Source organism: Equus caballus, chromosome X (assembly GCF_041296265.1).
Source record: "Equus caballus isolate H_3958 breed thoroughbred chromosome X, TB-T2T, whole genome shotgun sequence".
Classification (NCBI taxonomy): domain Eukaryota; kingdom Metazoa; phylum Chordata; class Mammalia; order Perissodactyla; family Equidae; genus Equus; species Equus caballus.
Genome location: NC_091715.1, coordinates 60,406,682 through 60,423,649, shown reverse-complemented (window position 1 = coordinate 60,423,649; position 16,968 = coordinate 60,406,682).

Sequence of the window (16,968 nt, the reverse complement as noted above, 5' to 3'; positions counted from 1 at the left end):
TATCAGCTGCCAGGAGGGATCTACTGGCCATGGGGAACCAATGCACACTACTAAAGCTGATCTGTCTCTTCTCTATATGAGTAAAGCATTGTTTCATCCAGTGCTTGAAATTGTGTTTTCCTTCACAATTCTAATATCAATATTCAGTGGGCAATTGTGTTTGGACTTCTACTTCTGGTCTTGGGCAACAGATTCTACTTGCTCAACATTCATAGTTTCATAATTACCTTTATGTTCCTTTAGTTTTTTTTTCCTTGTGGGTTTGAAATACTATTTGGAGTCACTGCTTTCAGCCTGAAAAAATTCATAAAGCATTTCTTGTAAGGTGGGTCTGCTAGCGAATAGTTGTGCTGTTTTGTTCAAATTTGGGATTGGTCTTTATTTTCTCTTATTTTTATAAAGACTGCTTCGCTGAATATAAAATTCTTGGTTGATTGTTTTTTTTTTTCTCCAGCAGTTTGAATAAGTAATCGTACTGTCTACTGACCTCCATTGTTTCTGATGAGAAGGCAGCGGTTGTTATTCTTATCAGAGTTCTCTTGTGAATATTGAGTCATTTTATTTGTTTGCTGCTTTCAATATTTTCTCTTTGTCTTTGGTTTTCAGCAATTTTTTACTATGATGTCTCTGTGTGAATCCCTTTATAATTAACCTGCTTTGAGTTCTTTGAGCTTCCAGGGCAAATAAAGTTTTTCATCAAATTTAGGAAATTTCAGCCATTATTTCCCAAATATTTTCTGTTCTTTTCTCATCTCTGCTTCTAGTATTCAGAGTGTCTGCATGTTGATGTCCTTAATGGTGTCCCACATTTCTGAGACACTTATTGTTCTCTGTGCTCTTCAGATACATAATCTATTGATCTATCTTCAAATTTACTCTCATTTAGAATCTATTGTTCAGCCCCTGAGGTAAATTTTCATTTTGATTATAGTACTTGTCAACTCAAGAATTTCCATTCAGTTCTTTGTGTATACATATGTATATAATTTTTATCTTCTTTAATGTTATTCTCTATGTGATAAGACTTTATCATCTCATCTTCTTTTACTTCTTTAAGCATGGTTATTTTACTACTTTGGATGTATTTATGATGGCTGCTTTGAAGTCTTTGTTACATCCAACACCTAGGTAATGATTACTTTTATATATAATTATCTTTAGTAGTCTCTGTTCATTGAGCACATCTAATGGTGCTATAATTTTTGTTCAATACTCAAATATTATTTAAAAACTTCCTTAAAGGAAGTATAGTCTATTATATTTACCATTGTTTTTACAGATTGCACTGTTCTTCCTTACTTTCTGGAGTTTCAAGTCTTGTTCTACCATAATTTCTTTTCTATTTGTAGAACGTCCCTTGCCATTCTTTAAGGTTACATCTTTTAATAACAAATGCTTTTAGTTTCCCTTCATCTGAGTGTGTCTTTATTTCCCTTTCATTCCTTAAGGATATTTTCACTAAAGTAGCATTTAGGATTGACAGTTCCTTTCTTTTAACACCTGAAAAATATTGTACCACTTATTTTGGACCTCCACGTTTTCATATGAACCGTCATTCAAACTGTTCTTTCTCTGTAAGTACTATATCATTTTTCTCTGGCTGTTTTCAAGTTTTTTTGTTGCCTTTAGTTTTAAGAAGTTGTTATGTGCTGTGACATGAGTTTCTTTGCTTTTATCCTGTTTAAGGGACCTACAGCTTCTTGAATCTGTAGGTTTGTGCCTTTCATCATATTTAGTTAATTATCAGACATCATTTCTTTAAATATTTTTTAACCCTCACTCTTCGTCCTCTTCTTCTGAGACTCTGATGTCACGAATGTTGAATCTGTTATTATTGTTCCACAAGTCCTTGAGATTTTGTTTTCATTTTTTCATTCTATTTTCTCTATTATGCAGATTTAAAAATTTCTATTACTCTATCATCAACTTCACAAATACTTTCCTATGTTACATTTATTCTGCTATTGACTCACCTCTGTGAGTTTATTATTTCAGTCATTGTATTTTAAGTTCTGTATTTTAATTTGAGCTAATTTTTTTATAACTTTTATTTCCTTCCTGAAATTTTCTGTTTTTTCAAGTATATTTGCAATTGTTTGTTGAAGCATTTGTAGTATGCTCTTCAAATATAAAATCCTTAGCAGATAATTTTAACATTTTATTCCTTTTGCTGTTGTGGTCTTTTGATTCTCTAGTCTCATTCAAGTTGTGAATTTCCTGGTTCTTGGTATGATGAGTGATTTTCTTTTATATCCTGCACATTTAGAGTATTATGTTGGAGACTGAATTCATTTTAGGTATGCAGTTATCTTGTTTAGCCCCAACCTTGACTGACTTTTGAGGGCTATGGCTCTATTGAAAATTAATTTCCAGTGATTTTGTCATGCTATTTTAGTTTCCATTGTTTATATAGTGTTCTTGGCTTCCTGATGATTCCTTCTTCTGCTATCTGTAGGGGCAGAAGTTTCTTCCCAAGGCTGGACCACTTTTTGCTTCTAGGTGGATGGACACTCTTGCCCATGAAGATGGAAACAAATTCCATAGAATATGTACTTCTCCAGGCCTGTTGTCCACAGGCCTTACACTCCTTCTGTATCTTAGTGGCCTAGCTGCTGGGTGTCTCTGGGTGGCAGCAGGAAGCATTGCTCATATTTTTAAGGATTTTTTAACCTGCATTTGTGAAGGATATGGGTCTATAGTTTTCTTTTCTTGTAGTACCTTTGAAGATTACAGTATCTGGTTATTATTGGTCTCATAAAATGAGTTGGAAGTATTGACACTTCATCTATTTTTGGTAGAGTTTATTCAGAGTTGTTATTATTTCTTTATTTAAAAATTGATAAAGTTCACTAGTGAATCGATACAGGCATGCAGTTTTCCTTGTGGAAAATTTGTTTCTTTTCTTTTACTGGGTGGGGGCAGAAATTGGCCCTGAGCTAACATTGGTTGCCAACCTTCCTCTTTTTGCTTGAGGAGGATTGTCACTGAGCTAATATCTATGGCAATCTTCCTATATTTTATGTGGGATGCTGCCACAGTGTGGCTTGATGAGTCGTGCTTGGTCCCCGCCCAGGATCTGAGCCTGTGAACCCCAGGCTGCCAAAATGGAGCATGTGAACTTAACCACTACACCACTGGGCCAGCCCCATGTGGAAAGTTGTTTTAAACTACTAACTCAAATTTTTAACTAGATACAAGGAAATTCAGATTACCTTTTGAGTGAGTTTTAGTCCTTTATGGAGTTTCAATGAATTTGTCCATTGCATTTAATTTGCCAGAATTGTTAGCATAGAATTGTTAATAATATTCACTTATATTTTTAATATCTTATAGGATATCACCATTCTCGCTGATATTTATTCCCTATCTATTTTTCTTCTGATCAGTCTGGATAGAATAGTGTAAGTTTTCTTGATCTTTTCAATAAAAGAATTTTTTCATTTGATATTCTTGTTTGTTTGACCATTTTCTGTTTCATCGACCTCCCCTCTTACCTTTATTATTTCCTTCCTTGTGCTTACTATATACTTAGTTGTATCTTTTGTTCACTTTTTATCCAATCTGAAAATTTCTGCTCTAATTTAGCATGTTTAGATAATTAAATTTATTATAATTTTTATTATGGTTAGATTTAAATCTACCATCTTGCTACTATTTTTCTACTTCTCATCTGTTTTTAGATCTTTTTTTCATGTTGAACATCTTTCCATCTGCCTATTGGCCGTCTGCATATCTTCCTATGAAAAATGTCTGTTCAGATCCTCTGCCTATTTTTTGATTGGGTTGTTTGGCTTTTTTTTTGTTTTTTGAGGTAGTTTGTTTTCTTTGGGTTGTTGAGTTGTATCAGTTTCTTTATATATTTTGTATGTTAACTGCTTATTGAATATATGATTTGCAAATATTTTCTCCAAATTGGTAGGTTGTCTTTCAGTTTTCTTGAATGGTTTCCTTTGCCGTGCAGAAGGTTTTTTAGTTTGATGTCATCTCATTTGTTTATTTTTTCTTTTGTCTCCCTTGCCTGAGGAGACATGATATTAAAAAAGATACTGCTGATACCAATGTCAAAGAGTGTATTGCCTATGTTTTATTTTAGGAGTTTTATGGTTTCAGGTCTTACATTCATGTCCATAATCCATTTTGAGTTAATTTTTGTATATGGTGTAAGATAATGGTCTGCTTTCATTCTTTTGCATGTGGCTGTCCAGTTTTCCCAACACCATTATTGAAGAGACTTTGTTTTCTCCATTGTGTGTTCTGGATTTCTTTGTTTAAACTTAGCTGTCCATAGGTGTGTGGGTTTATTCCTGTGATATCAATTATTTTTCATTGATCTATGTGTCTGGTTTTGTGCCAATACCATGTTGTTTTGATTACTATAACTTCGTAGTATATTGAGAAACCAGAGAGTGTGATACCTCAAACTTTCTTGTTTTTTTCTCAGTATTGCTTTTGCTATTTGGGGTCTTTTGATGTTCCATATAACTTTTAGAATTGTTTTTTCTATTTCCATAAAAAATATCATTGGGATTCTAATTGAGATTACATTGACTCTTTAGATTGCTTTAGACAATATTGATTTTTTAACTATACTAACTCTTCCAATCTATGAGCATGGAATATCTTTCTGTTTCTTTATGTCTTCTTCAATTTCTTTCAACAATGTTCTATACTTTTCAGTATACAGATCTTTCACCTCTTTCATTGAATTTATTTCTAGGTATTTTATTTTTTTTGTTATGATTGTAGGTGGGCCAGTATTCTTGATTTCTCTTTCTGACAGTTTGCTGTTAGTCTATAGAAACATAACTTATTTCTTTATGTTGACTTTTTACCTTACAACTTTACTGTATTTTTAATTATTTCTAATAGTTTTTGTGGATTCTTTAGCATTTTCTGTATATAAAATCATGTCATGTCAAACAGTGACAGGTTTATAACTTCCTTTCCAATTTGAAGACCATTTATTTCTTTTTCTTGCCTAACTGCTATGGCTAGGAATTCCAAGACTATGTTGAATAAGAGTGGCGAGAGTGGGCATCCTTTTCTTGTTCCTGTTCTTAAAAGGATAGCTTTCAGTTTTTCATCATTGAGTATGATGTTGCCTGAACGGTTTTCATAAATAGCCTTTATTATGTTGAGGTACTTTCCTTCGATACCCATTTTATTCAGAGTTTGGTTCATAAATGGTGTTGAATATTCTTAAATGCTTTCTATGCTTGTATTGAGATGATATGTGATTTTTAGTCTTCATTTTGTTCATGTGATGTATCACCTTGATTGATTTGCAGATGTTGAGCCATCCCTGTGGCCCTGTAGTAAACTCCACTTGATCATTGTCTAGGATCCTTTTAATGTATTGTATTCATTTCGCTAATGATTTGTGGAGGAATTTTGCATCTATGTTTATCAATGATATTGGCCTTTAATTTTCCCTTTTTTGTTTTGTCCTTCTCTGGTTTTGGTATCAGGGTAAGGTTGCCCTCATAAAATGAGCTTCAAAGTGTTCCTTTCCTCTTCAATTTTTTGGAAGATTTTGAGAAGGATAGGTATTAAATCTTCTTTGAATGTTTGGTAGAATTCACCTGTGAAGCTGTCTGGTCCTAGACTTTTGTCTTTTGGGAAATTTTTGATTACTATTTCAATCTTTTTACTTGTGATTGGTGTATTCAGATTCTCTATTTCATTTTGCTTTAGTTTTTGGAGGTTGTATGATTCTAAAATCTTATCTGTTTCTTCTAAGTTATCCAATTTGTTGCTGTATAATTTTTCACAGCACTGTCTCATAGTTCTTTGTTTTTCTGTGGTAGCCATTGTAATTTCTCTGCTTTATTTCTGATTTTATTTATTTGACCCTTCTCTGTTCTTCTTTGTGGATCCAGTTAAGGGTTTGTCAATTTTGTTCATGTTTTCAAATAACCAGCTCTTAGTTTTATTGATCCTCTTCTTTTGTCTGTTTAGTCTCTGTTTCCTTTATTTCCACTCTGATTTTTATTATTTCCTTCCATCTACTAACTTTAGGCTTTGTTCTTTTTTCACTAGTTCTTTTAGGTATAATGTTAAATGGTTTGAGATTTTTCTTGTTTATTGAAGTAGGCTTTTATTCCTGTAAACTTCCCTTTGGTACCACTTTTGCTGTATCCCATAGATTTTGATATGTTGGGTTTTCCTTTTCATTTGTCTCCAGGTATTTTTGATTTCTCCCTTGAATTGTCTTTGATCCAATAGTCGTTCAGTAGCATGTTGTTTAGTCTCTACATATCTGTAACTTTTTCAGGTTTCTTCTTTTTTCAGATTTCTAGCTTAATATCATTGTGGTTAGAAAATATGCTCGGTATGATTTTAGCCATCTTAAATTTATTGATGCTTGTTTTGGTCCCTAACATATGGTCTGTATTTGGGAATCTTCCATGCACATTTGAGAAGAATGTGTATTCTGCTACTTTTGGATGCAATGTTCTATATAATCTATCAAGTCCATCTGATCCAGTGTTTCATTTAAGGCCAATGTTTCCATGTTCATTCTCTGGATGATCTGTTCTTTGATGTTAGTAGGGTATTAAAGTCCTCTACTGTTATTCTGTTACTGTCAATTTCTCCCTTATGTCACTTAGTAATTGCTTTATATACTTTGGTGCTCTTATTTTAGGTGGATATATAATAATGAATGTTATGTCTTCTTGGTAGAATGTCCATCTATGTCTCTTGCTATCTTTTTTGGCTTTAAGTTTATTTTGTCTGATACAAGTATAGCTACACTCAATTTCTTTTGGTTGCCATTTGCTTATAGTATCATCTTCCATCCCTTTACTGAGCTTATATTTCTCTTTAGAACTTAGATGTGTCCTATGGAGGCAGCATATTGTTGGGTCTTGTTTTTTAATCTATCCAGCCACTCTGTGTCTTTTGATTGTGAATTCAGTCCATTTAGAGTTACAGTGTTTGTTGAGATAAGAGGGCTTATTGCTGCCATTTTCTCTTTTGTTTTATGATTGTTATGCTTTTATTGTTTGTTTTTCCAAGTGTTTCTGTCTGCCATTTCAGTTTAGTAGTTTTCTGTGATGCATTTCAGTTTTCTCTTTTTCTATGGTTTGTGACTAACAACTAGAGCTAACAACTGTTGCCAATATTTTTTTTCTGCATTTTTTGCTCCCCAAATCCCCCTAGTATGTAGTTGTGTATTTTATTTGTGGGTCCCTCTAGTTGTGGCATGTGGGATGTTGCCTCATTGTTGCCTGATGAGCAGTGCCGGGTGCACACCCAGGATCCGAACTGGTGCAACCCTGGGCTGCTGAAGCAGAGTGCAGAAACTTAATCACTCAGCCATAGGGCAGCCCCATCATTTATTGTTTTCTTTAGCTCCAAGATTTCGTGGGTTTTTTTTTGAGTTTCAATCTTTTTGGTGAAATACTCCTTTTGTTCATTAATTTCATTCCTGAGATCATTGAACTGTCTTTCTGAGTTTTCTTGCAACTCAATGAGCTTCTTCATGACAGTTATTTTGAATTTTCTTTTAGATTATAATATTCAGTGACTTAAACTTTGGTTTCTGGAGAGTTGTTGTTTTCTTTTTGTGGTACCATGTTACTGTTGTTCTTTATGCTACTTGATTAGTTGTTCTTCTGCCAGTGCATTTCTGATAGCAAACACCTTTCTTATTTGAGTAAGACTTTGTTTACTTTGATTCTGAGCTGTTTATGATCGTATATGAGAGCTTTCACTTTCCATGTTCCATTGCCTCTACCAGAAGCACCATGAGTGCCCTCCTTGTGCTGCTTGTCTCTGAGGTTGCTGGCACCTTGCTGCTTATGATCTTGCTACAGTCATGGGAGTCAAAACTGGGGTCCCCAGACTATGAGTAGCTCTGCTGCTTCTGGATTCACCAGGGTCATGTGTTCCCCCACTGTGGAGGAGAGGTGGAGACTCGGGCAGGAGTTGTTTTCAGGTGCTTCCACCATGTCCAGCTTTGTTGGACCTGCAGGCACCACTGCTATGGGTGAGGGCACTAAAGTTGTTAGTGCCTGTGCAGCTGGGGGAGACAGCATTTGTGGGCTCTGCTGCTCATGTTACCTGGCTTTCACGCTGTTGCCATGTGCACTACCTGTACTACTGCCCTTGGGTTATCTGGGGGTGCTGGCAATGCTGCTGCCAGAGGTGCTGTATTCATGAGTGCTGCCACCACCACCAGGGGCTAAGGGTCTTGTATGCAGCTCCCAGTGATAGCAGAGCTGGTGGTGAGAGTGTTACTGTCAGGGGTTATGTAATGGGCACTGCTGTGGCTCCTGAAGCCTCAAGTTGCAGGCATCACCCAACACTGCTGGAGGAGGGGAAGGGGCTGAACCACAAGTGCTTATGTGGCTCCCATGGCCTCTGGTCTAGGGCACTGGTGCACTTTTCGGAGCCTCAGGTCGCTGGTACTGCCACTGCTGCTGGGAACATCCATGGCTTGGATGCAGCCCCCATTGTTTGAAGGGCTGGTATTGGAGGTGCCACCAGTGGAAGGGGAGGGGGCTGGGTCTCAGGTATTGTTGTGGTTCCCAGAGTCTCCAGTCACATGCCTGTAGTGATTCCTGGAGCCTCTGTTCACTGGCATTACTTTAGTTCCTGGAACCTCTGATGTTATAAGCTGCTACTGTTGCTTCCCTGGTTCCACCACCTCCAGGAGATTCAGTCCACCCATCTTCAGATATATCGTTGTATGGATATCTCAGGCATTCTGATGTTCTGTGCAGAATCCTTTATTGGTCTATGCATGTCCTACTGGTTGCATCTTAGAAGGGAGAGACAAAAGCAACAACTCCCTCTGCCATGATCTGACATCACTCCTTTGTATTAAATATAACACTTTTAGTAGCTCAAGGTTTGATAATATATGTCTTTAATTTATCTCATTAAAATAATAATATAGCACTTTGTACATAGTTCACTGATTTTTCTTCTTCTGTGTTTAACCTCACTGTTAATCCAATTTAGTGCTTTTTACATTTATTACATTTTAGTTTTTCTCTCTAGAAGTTCTATTTATATCTTTTTTATATCTTCCTTTTGTCTACCTATCAGTTCGTATTTTCTTTCACATTCTTAAGCATATTTATAATATTTACAATAGCTGTTTTTGTTTTTGATCTTCTGATTTGTCATTATCATTTCTAGGTTGTTTTAATTGATTGATATTTATCCTGTTTACAAGTGGTACTTTCCTACCTCATTGCATCTCTGGAAATTTTTTATTGAATTCCAAATGTGAATTTTACATTACTGGGTGCTACATTTTGTTGCATTGTTTTAAAAAAGTGTTAGACTTTGTTTTTGCATGTAGTTACTTTGGAGATCAGATTGAGTCTTTTGTTTACATGTTGTGATGCTGGATACAAAGCATCCTTTTCTTTCGGATAAATTTAGGCCCACTGTTAAATTGTGACTTTTCTGAGGATTGTACCTGATATCCCATGTATATTGAGGTCTCTCAAATCTGACTACTGGGAACAAAAACTATTCTAAGTCCTTTGTGTTCTTTGAAAATTGTTCAGTCTACTGGTTTTCAGTGCTGTTTTCCCCAGCCTCAACGTGACCCTTCAGCCAATCTCTGGAATTTTCTTTTTCTGCACAAACTTCCATAATTTGTTTTTGCAAATTCTAGCTTCTTTGACCTCCCCATACTCTGATGTCTGTCTCTTTAACTCATTGAGAACTGCTGAGTTCACTTTGGGATTCCTTTGTTGTGTCCTGTAAACTGCCCCTGGGCACAAAGCTGGAGCCCTTGTGTGACTCTCCTCATTTGTTTCCCTTTTATCTGTTATCATAGTTCTGCACTGCCTGTTGTCCAATATGTGAAAACTTTTGCTTCATGGAATTTGTCTAATATCTTGTTGTTTGTAGCAGCAGGGAAATTCCCATCATGAAGCTAATTCTTCATCAGTGTAAATGGAAGTGTAGATCCTTTAGTTTTTAGTCATTTAAAAATAACTATTTATCCATATGTTTTTTTTTTTTTGGCTTTTCTTTAAGTGTATCTCCAGAAGTTAGTTTTGAGAAGATACATGTTATCATGTTGTTTACTTCACTCTTTTCTGATTTTTGTTATTTTTTTCTCAGTCTTCTTTATGAACATGCAGAGTCTGTGAGCTTCAGAATGAGATTTCTAAAATACTTCCTAACTTTCCTTGTTGCTGAATTACATTTAAATATTGACCACCTTAAAGAATATGCTATCAATTTCCAAAATATCATCTTAAAGGAGTTCAGCATATAAGACTAGCATGTCATTATGTTTTAATTAACTTTAGGTGTTATATTAGGTTCCTAGGGTTGCCATAGCAAAGTATCACAAACTGGGTGTCTTAAACAACAGAATTCTATAATCAAACTGTTAGGAGGGCCATACTATCTCTGAGATTCTGATTAGTACTCTTCCTTGCTTCCTTTTGCACACAAACTTTAAAATAATACAGAAAGATGTGACTAGAAGTTTAAAATTCTCTTCTACTGGAAAGCTATGAATTTCTGCTTTGGTCTTCCTTAGAGGTTAGCTTGCAATGAAAAAATCTGGCTATAGATGTTGTACACAAAACCAAGTCTCTATTTGCTGTTAATTGTTGGCTTAGGAAAGGCTTTAAATATTTTAAACTTATTAAATATTTTTTTCATTTAATATATGGATCTCACAGGCTCTGGCCTTTATGTTGGAAACCTTGGATATCCCAAAGGATATTCAAATACATTTTAATTGGAATCAATTATACAGAAATAGCAAAATCCCACATGCACTTGAGAAGTACCTGAATTTTTAAAACAAAATGAGAGTTTGTTTTTAATGAGGAAAATGTATAGTTCATACAATTAAACATCTGGAAGAAATAGAATAGATTTGATGAACTGAGCTACAAAATGTGAGAATTTATTAAAGTATTCGTTTACTACCGTAACTCAAAATATCTGGTTTGGAAGTGCTAATTGAGTATAAATTCTAACACTAATAACTTCTATACACAATAATAAGATACAGAGAAAAGACAGTAAAAGCAGATTTCCTTAACTTAATGTAGAGCTCTACAGACATGAAACACTGTTAGAATCCCAAAATAAAAAGATCACAGTCATCCCCAGGTTTGGGAAGTTCTCAGCAATTATTTCTTTGAACAAGCTCTCTGCTCCTTTGTCCCTCACTTCTCCCTCTGGAATACCTATAATCCTTATGTTACTTTTCTTAATTGAGTCAGATATTTCTCAAAGAATTCCTATGGGTTTTTTTAATCTTAATTCTGTGTCCTCTTCCTCCTGTAGAATTTCTACATTTTTATCCTCTAGAAGACTAATCCTTTCCTCCATAAGATCAGTACTACTTCTTAATGATTCCAGATTATTTTGTATTTCATTAATTGTGCTTTTCATATCCAGAATTTCTGCTTGATTTTCTTTATAGTTTCAATCTCTTTGGTGAAGAGATTCACTTTGTTGCTGAACTCCTTGAATTTTCTTTCCATGTTTTCTTGTAAGTCATTGACTTTCCTTATGATGACTATTTTGAATTCTCTGTCATTTAAGTTTTAAATTCCTGTGTCTTCATTGTTGTTTTCCGGAGTATTGTCATTTTCTTTCTTGTCTGAGTTGTTGTGGCAGTTTCTCATGGTGTTTGAATCTTTTTTCAGGACATTTGTGGAATTCTTAGGACACAGATTCCCCCTGTCACCACTAGGTGGAATCAGGAGCAGTTTTCCTGGCCCCACCCAGTCTGCTGGAAGCTGTGGGGTTCTTATGGGTGCTTGCTGTAGCCTGGGATGCATTCAGGCATTTGTGTGGACTGTCCTTGGTGGGCGGGGCTTCCTTGCTGGGCTAGGGCCACTCCTTGGCACCTCAGGGCCACTCTGAGCTCCCCCTCCCCACCAGAAAGTGATTACCAGTGGGCTAAAAGCTGCTGTTGCTTCTTCTTGAAGCCACCCAAGACATATTCCCTCTTTGGAGGCTCAGCATCACTACGAGCACTTGTGCATGGGTCTGGGAAGTGTTTGCCCCAGTGTGTAGATCTGCTGTGTTTTTCTTATGGTCTGTGAGACTGCTATGCTTGGCAGGTGGGGCTTCCTCATTGGACTACGATCTAGGGCTGCTCCTTGGTGGTGCAGGGGCATGGTGGACTCCCTCTCTCCACCAGGAAAGTGAACCCGAGTGGGCTCAAAGCTGCCATGCATCTTCCCACAGCTGCTTGGGGCACAATCCCTTTTTGGGGGCTCAGCAGCACTGTGAGTGCTCCTGTGCTGGTCTTGGAAGTGTTTGCCCCAGCACATAGATCAGGTGCAATCTCTGTTTATGGCCTGTGGGGCCACTGTGATTTGTGGTCAGGGCTTTCTCACTGGGACCTGAGCTATGTGTGCTTCTTGGTGGCACAGGGGCATGGTGGGCTCCCCCTCCCTGCCAGGAGAGAAAACATGAGTGTGGGCTAAGGGTTACTGCTGTCTCCTCCCATGGTCGCCCTGGTGCATGTTCCCACTTTCCAGGTGCTTGCACCAGGTTGGAAAGTGTTCATGTGCATGCATGAGGCAACTTGAGGAGAGCAAGGTGTTCTCACCTGTCTCTGCCAATTCCTTGGGGCCAGTCCATCCACCCTCAGATGTATAGCTGCATGTGTCTCTCAGGCATGCTGTTGTGCTGTGTGGGCTTCCTCCATTGGTCCGTGAATATCCATTTAGTTCTACTTCACGAGGGGGAGAGACAATTGGAACATCTCACACTGCCATGTTGCTGATGTCACTCTCGTATATGTGTCTTTAATGGTAAAGTAAGTCTCTTGTAGGCAGCATATTGTTGGATCTTTTTTTAATACATTCAGCTACTCCAACTCTTTTGATTAGAGAATTTAGTCCATTTATATTTAAAGTTACTTTTAATAGGTAACGACTTACTTTTGCCATTTTAATTGTTTTCTCACTGTGTTATAGTTCTTTCTCTCCTTTTTTTCTTGCTGTCTTCCTCTGTGATTTGATGTTTTTCTTTAGTGGTGTATTTCAATTCCTTTCTCTTTATCTTTGTGTATCTACTACAGGTTTTTCCTTTGTGATTACCATGAGAATTAACAGAAAGTATCTTATAGTGAAAACAATCTGTTTTAAGCTGAAAACCTCTTTACTTCCTTCACATACAAAAGCTCTACACTTTTACTCTACCTCATATTTTATGTTAATGGTATTTCACAGTACATCTTTTTATATTGGGAATCCATTAACGAATTATTTTAGCTATAAATATTTTTAATGCATTTGTGTTTTAACTTTTATACTGGAGTTAAAAGTCATATATTCACCATCATTACAGTATTAGATTATTCTGAATTTGACTATATACTTAACTTTACAAGTGAGTTTTATACTTTCATGTTACTAATTTACGTCCTTTCATTTCACTCTGAAATTCACACTGAAACTCCCTTTAGCCTTTCCTGTAAGTCAGGTCTACTGGTGATGAACTCCTTCAGTTTTTGCTTGTCTGGAAAAGTCTTTACATCTACTTACTTTTTCAATGATGATTTTGCTGTTATAGTATTCTTGTCTTGCAATTTTTTTCTTTTAACATTTTGATAAATCATCCCAGTCTTTCCTGGCCACACCTTTTCTACTTAGAAATCTGCTGATATTCTTTGGGAATTTTGTTATATGTTTATGTTACTTTTCTCTTATCTTTTTCAAAATTGTATCTTTGTCATTCAGTTTTGACAATTTTATTATAATGTGTCTCAGTGAAGACCTTTGTATATTCAATCATTTTTTTGTGTTTTTGGCCTCATGGATTTATATGTTCATTTTCTTCCCCACAATTGAGATATTTTCTGTGATTATTTCTTTATATAAACTCTGCCCCTGTCTCTTTCTCTGCTCCTTCTAGGATTCCCTATTGCACATTTTGTTTCTCTTGCTGGTGTGCCTTATATCCTGTAGGCTTTCTTCACTCTTTTTCATTCTTCTTCTTGTTCTTCTGACTGAATAATTTCAAGTAATTTGTGTTCATGTTCACTTATTCTTTCCTTGCTTGATCACATCTGTGTTGAAGCTCTATATTGAATTGTCAGTTCAGTCATTGCATTCTTTAGCATCAGAATTTCTGTTTTATGCTTTTTTATGTTTCTATCTATTTCTTGAAGTTCTCATTTTGTTCATTTACTGTTTTTCCAATTTATTTTAGTTGTCTGTGTTCTCTTGTACATAACTTCGTTTCTTTGAGATGATTATTATAAATTCTTTGTTAGTCAATTTGTATATCTTCATTTCTCTGGGGTAAGCCACTGGAGCTTTATTTTTTCTTTTGATGATGTCATGTTTCCTTGATTTTTGTGAAGATTTGCTATGCTGTATTTGCATTTAAAGAAGTGATCATCTCCTCCACTTTTTTTGGACTGGCTTCTGGGGAGAAGTATCTTCACCAGTGATACTGGCTAGAGATTCTAGAGGTCTCTCAGCTTTTTTCTATGGATATGCCCACTAAACTTCTTTGTCTCCCTCTTCAGGTGGAAGTGTTAGGATCATGTGTCTTCTCTCATTGCCACAAAGGAAAGCTGGGTGCTGAAAGCCTCCAATTTTCCTAGGACTTTTCCCTGAAGTGTTCAAAGTTGTACTCCTTCTCCCAATCCAGCATAATTGAGCTGGCTCCTGATATTCACATGTTGTCTGTGGAGGCTGATCCATGTTGCTTATGGGAGAGTGTTCGCCATTTGTTGGGGAGTATGCACTGTCAAAGGGGAAATGTGAATTACTGGCTATGAGCATGGTGCTCAGATATCTGGGAGTAAATGTGACTAATTGTGTTTTCCAAGTAAGGCATCCTATGAGGTTCTTAGGTGGGACTCTTGGTTCAGACTGCAAGCCAGTTAGTAGGATCTGTGTCTGAGATCAACAAACCAGTTACTGTGAATCCCCACCCTTTGTCCCTGCTCCTAGCTATCCCCAGACTATTCACTGGTCTCCCTGTCTTGTGACTGAAAATCTGTATGTAATTAAAATTGCTTTCCCCCATAAGTAATGTTTAATTTCTCTCTGGTTGCTTTCAAGACTTTTTCAGTGCCTTTAGTTTTCTAGAGTTTAATTATTATGTCTTTTGGTGTGTATTTTGGTTTTTTTATGTTTGGAGTCCTCTCATCCTCTGAATCTGTAGATTTTTGTGTTCCACTAAATTTTTGGAGTTTTCAGCCATTATTTCTTTCAATACTTTTTCATCCTCGCTTTTTTCCTGTCCTTCCAGGACACCGAAGTTATGAAAGTTGTATTTTTGTTATTGAGCCAAAGATCCCTATGGTTCTGTTATTTTTCTACTATACTTTTATCTCTCTTGTTCAGATTTGGTGCATTATATTAATGTTTTCTCAAGTTCACTGTCTTTCATCTCTACTCCCCTATTGAGTCCTTCCAGTAAAGTTTTGTTTTTTTTTTTGTTTAGTTACTCGTTATGTTTTTCAGTTCTCGAATTTACATTTGTTTCTTCTTGACATCTGTTTGCTGGACTTTTCTAATTTTTCTTTTGTTTCAAGAGAACTTGTATTTTCTTTAAAGCATATTTGTGATGCCTGATTTAAAGTCCTTGTCAATTCTAACATCCAATTCACCTCAGTATTGGGGTTTGTTGGTTGTCTTTTCTCATTTATGTTTTGATTTTCCTATTACTTACTATGATATGTAATTTTCAATTGTATTCTGGACATTTTGGCTATCCTGGTTGAAGACTGTAGCTCAGATTTTAAATTTTTAATTTAAGTAGGCTGTGCTCCTGTTTAGTTGTACCACACAGAGTCTGGCTTACTCTTCTAAGCTTTGGTTTGCTGGTGCTTGAGGAGGTAGGAGTTTCCACACATCAGCCTGCCTATTGTCTCTGGGTAGGGAACAATAATATTTGTTCTGTAGGCATGAAGAGACTTCACAAATTGGGACACTTTTTCACCCAGAGTCCCTTTTACCAATTCAGCAAGATTGCCTGACTTTTCTTGGCATGAGAGTGCATTCTCTGGCCTATGTGTACAAGAGGCTCCCCAGTCCTGGTTTACTTGTTATGACAGGGTCTCCTTTATTGGTACTGCCAGTCCACCTGCTGAATCTCAGTGAGGGAAAGAGTCTCAATCCCAGTGGGGAAGGAGAACATATTCACTGGTCACTTATTGCCAGTGGTTCTCCTGATGGATCTCTTTTGCCAGTGCTACTGGTCTCACTGGTGTTGTCAGCTGATATCCAGTTCTATCCATTAAGGCTTATGCCTTCCTGTGATGCCATCTATTGCTAATTTGAGTGTTAGGAAATTCTGGGCTTGGCTTACCTTCTTCTGTTTTTTTTGGAGGTAATAAAATACCGGTTGTCATGTTGTTTTTCCAGTACTTGGGTCAGCATCTGGTTCACCTTCTTTCCATATTTCAGAGTTTTTATTTCATTGCCTCTTGTGTTATTGCCAAGATTTATCATTGTACTTTGTGAGGTGAAGCAAGGAGAAAAGTGTTCATGCCATCTTCTCTGCACCAGAAGGCTCAAACAGATTTAAAGTATATTTAATTTCTTGAAGCTGAAAATAAAAATCATTGAAGAAAAAATATCTTAAACGTTGGCAATAGAAATATTTTGAAGTATAGTATGCTTATGTTAATGTTTTCCAGAAATTCTTAGTTTTTCACATTGTAGATTTTTATGAAAGCAATAATTTAATGATTATTTTTGTAATGGTTCAATCTTTGTAGAATTGAAATTCATCAAAGAAACTCAACTCTTAATGATTTTTTATTTTTGTTTCCTTTTACCTTTTTAAACCTTTCTTACAATTGTGAAATATAACATCCATGCAGAAAAGTGTTCAAAATGATATGTACAGTTCAATTTTTTCAAGAGTACTAATAAACTAAAGAAAATATTTTGCCACCATATTTTGGTGCAACGTAAAAACAACCACAGCCATAGAAACATTTGTGCAAAGTGAATAGCACAACAAAAGAGCAGTCATTTATACAGGTAAAGA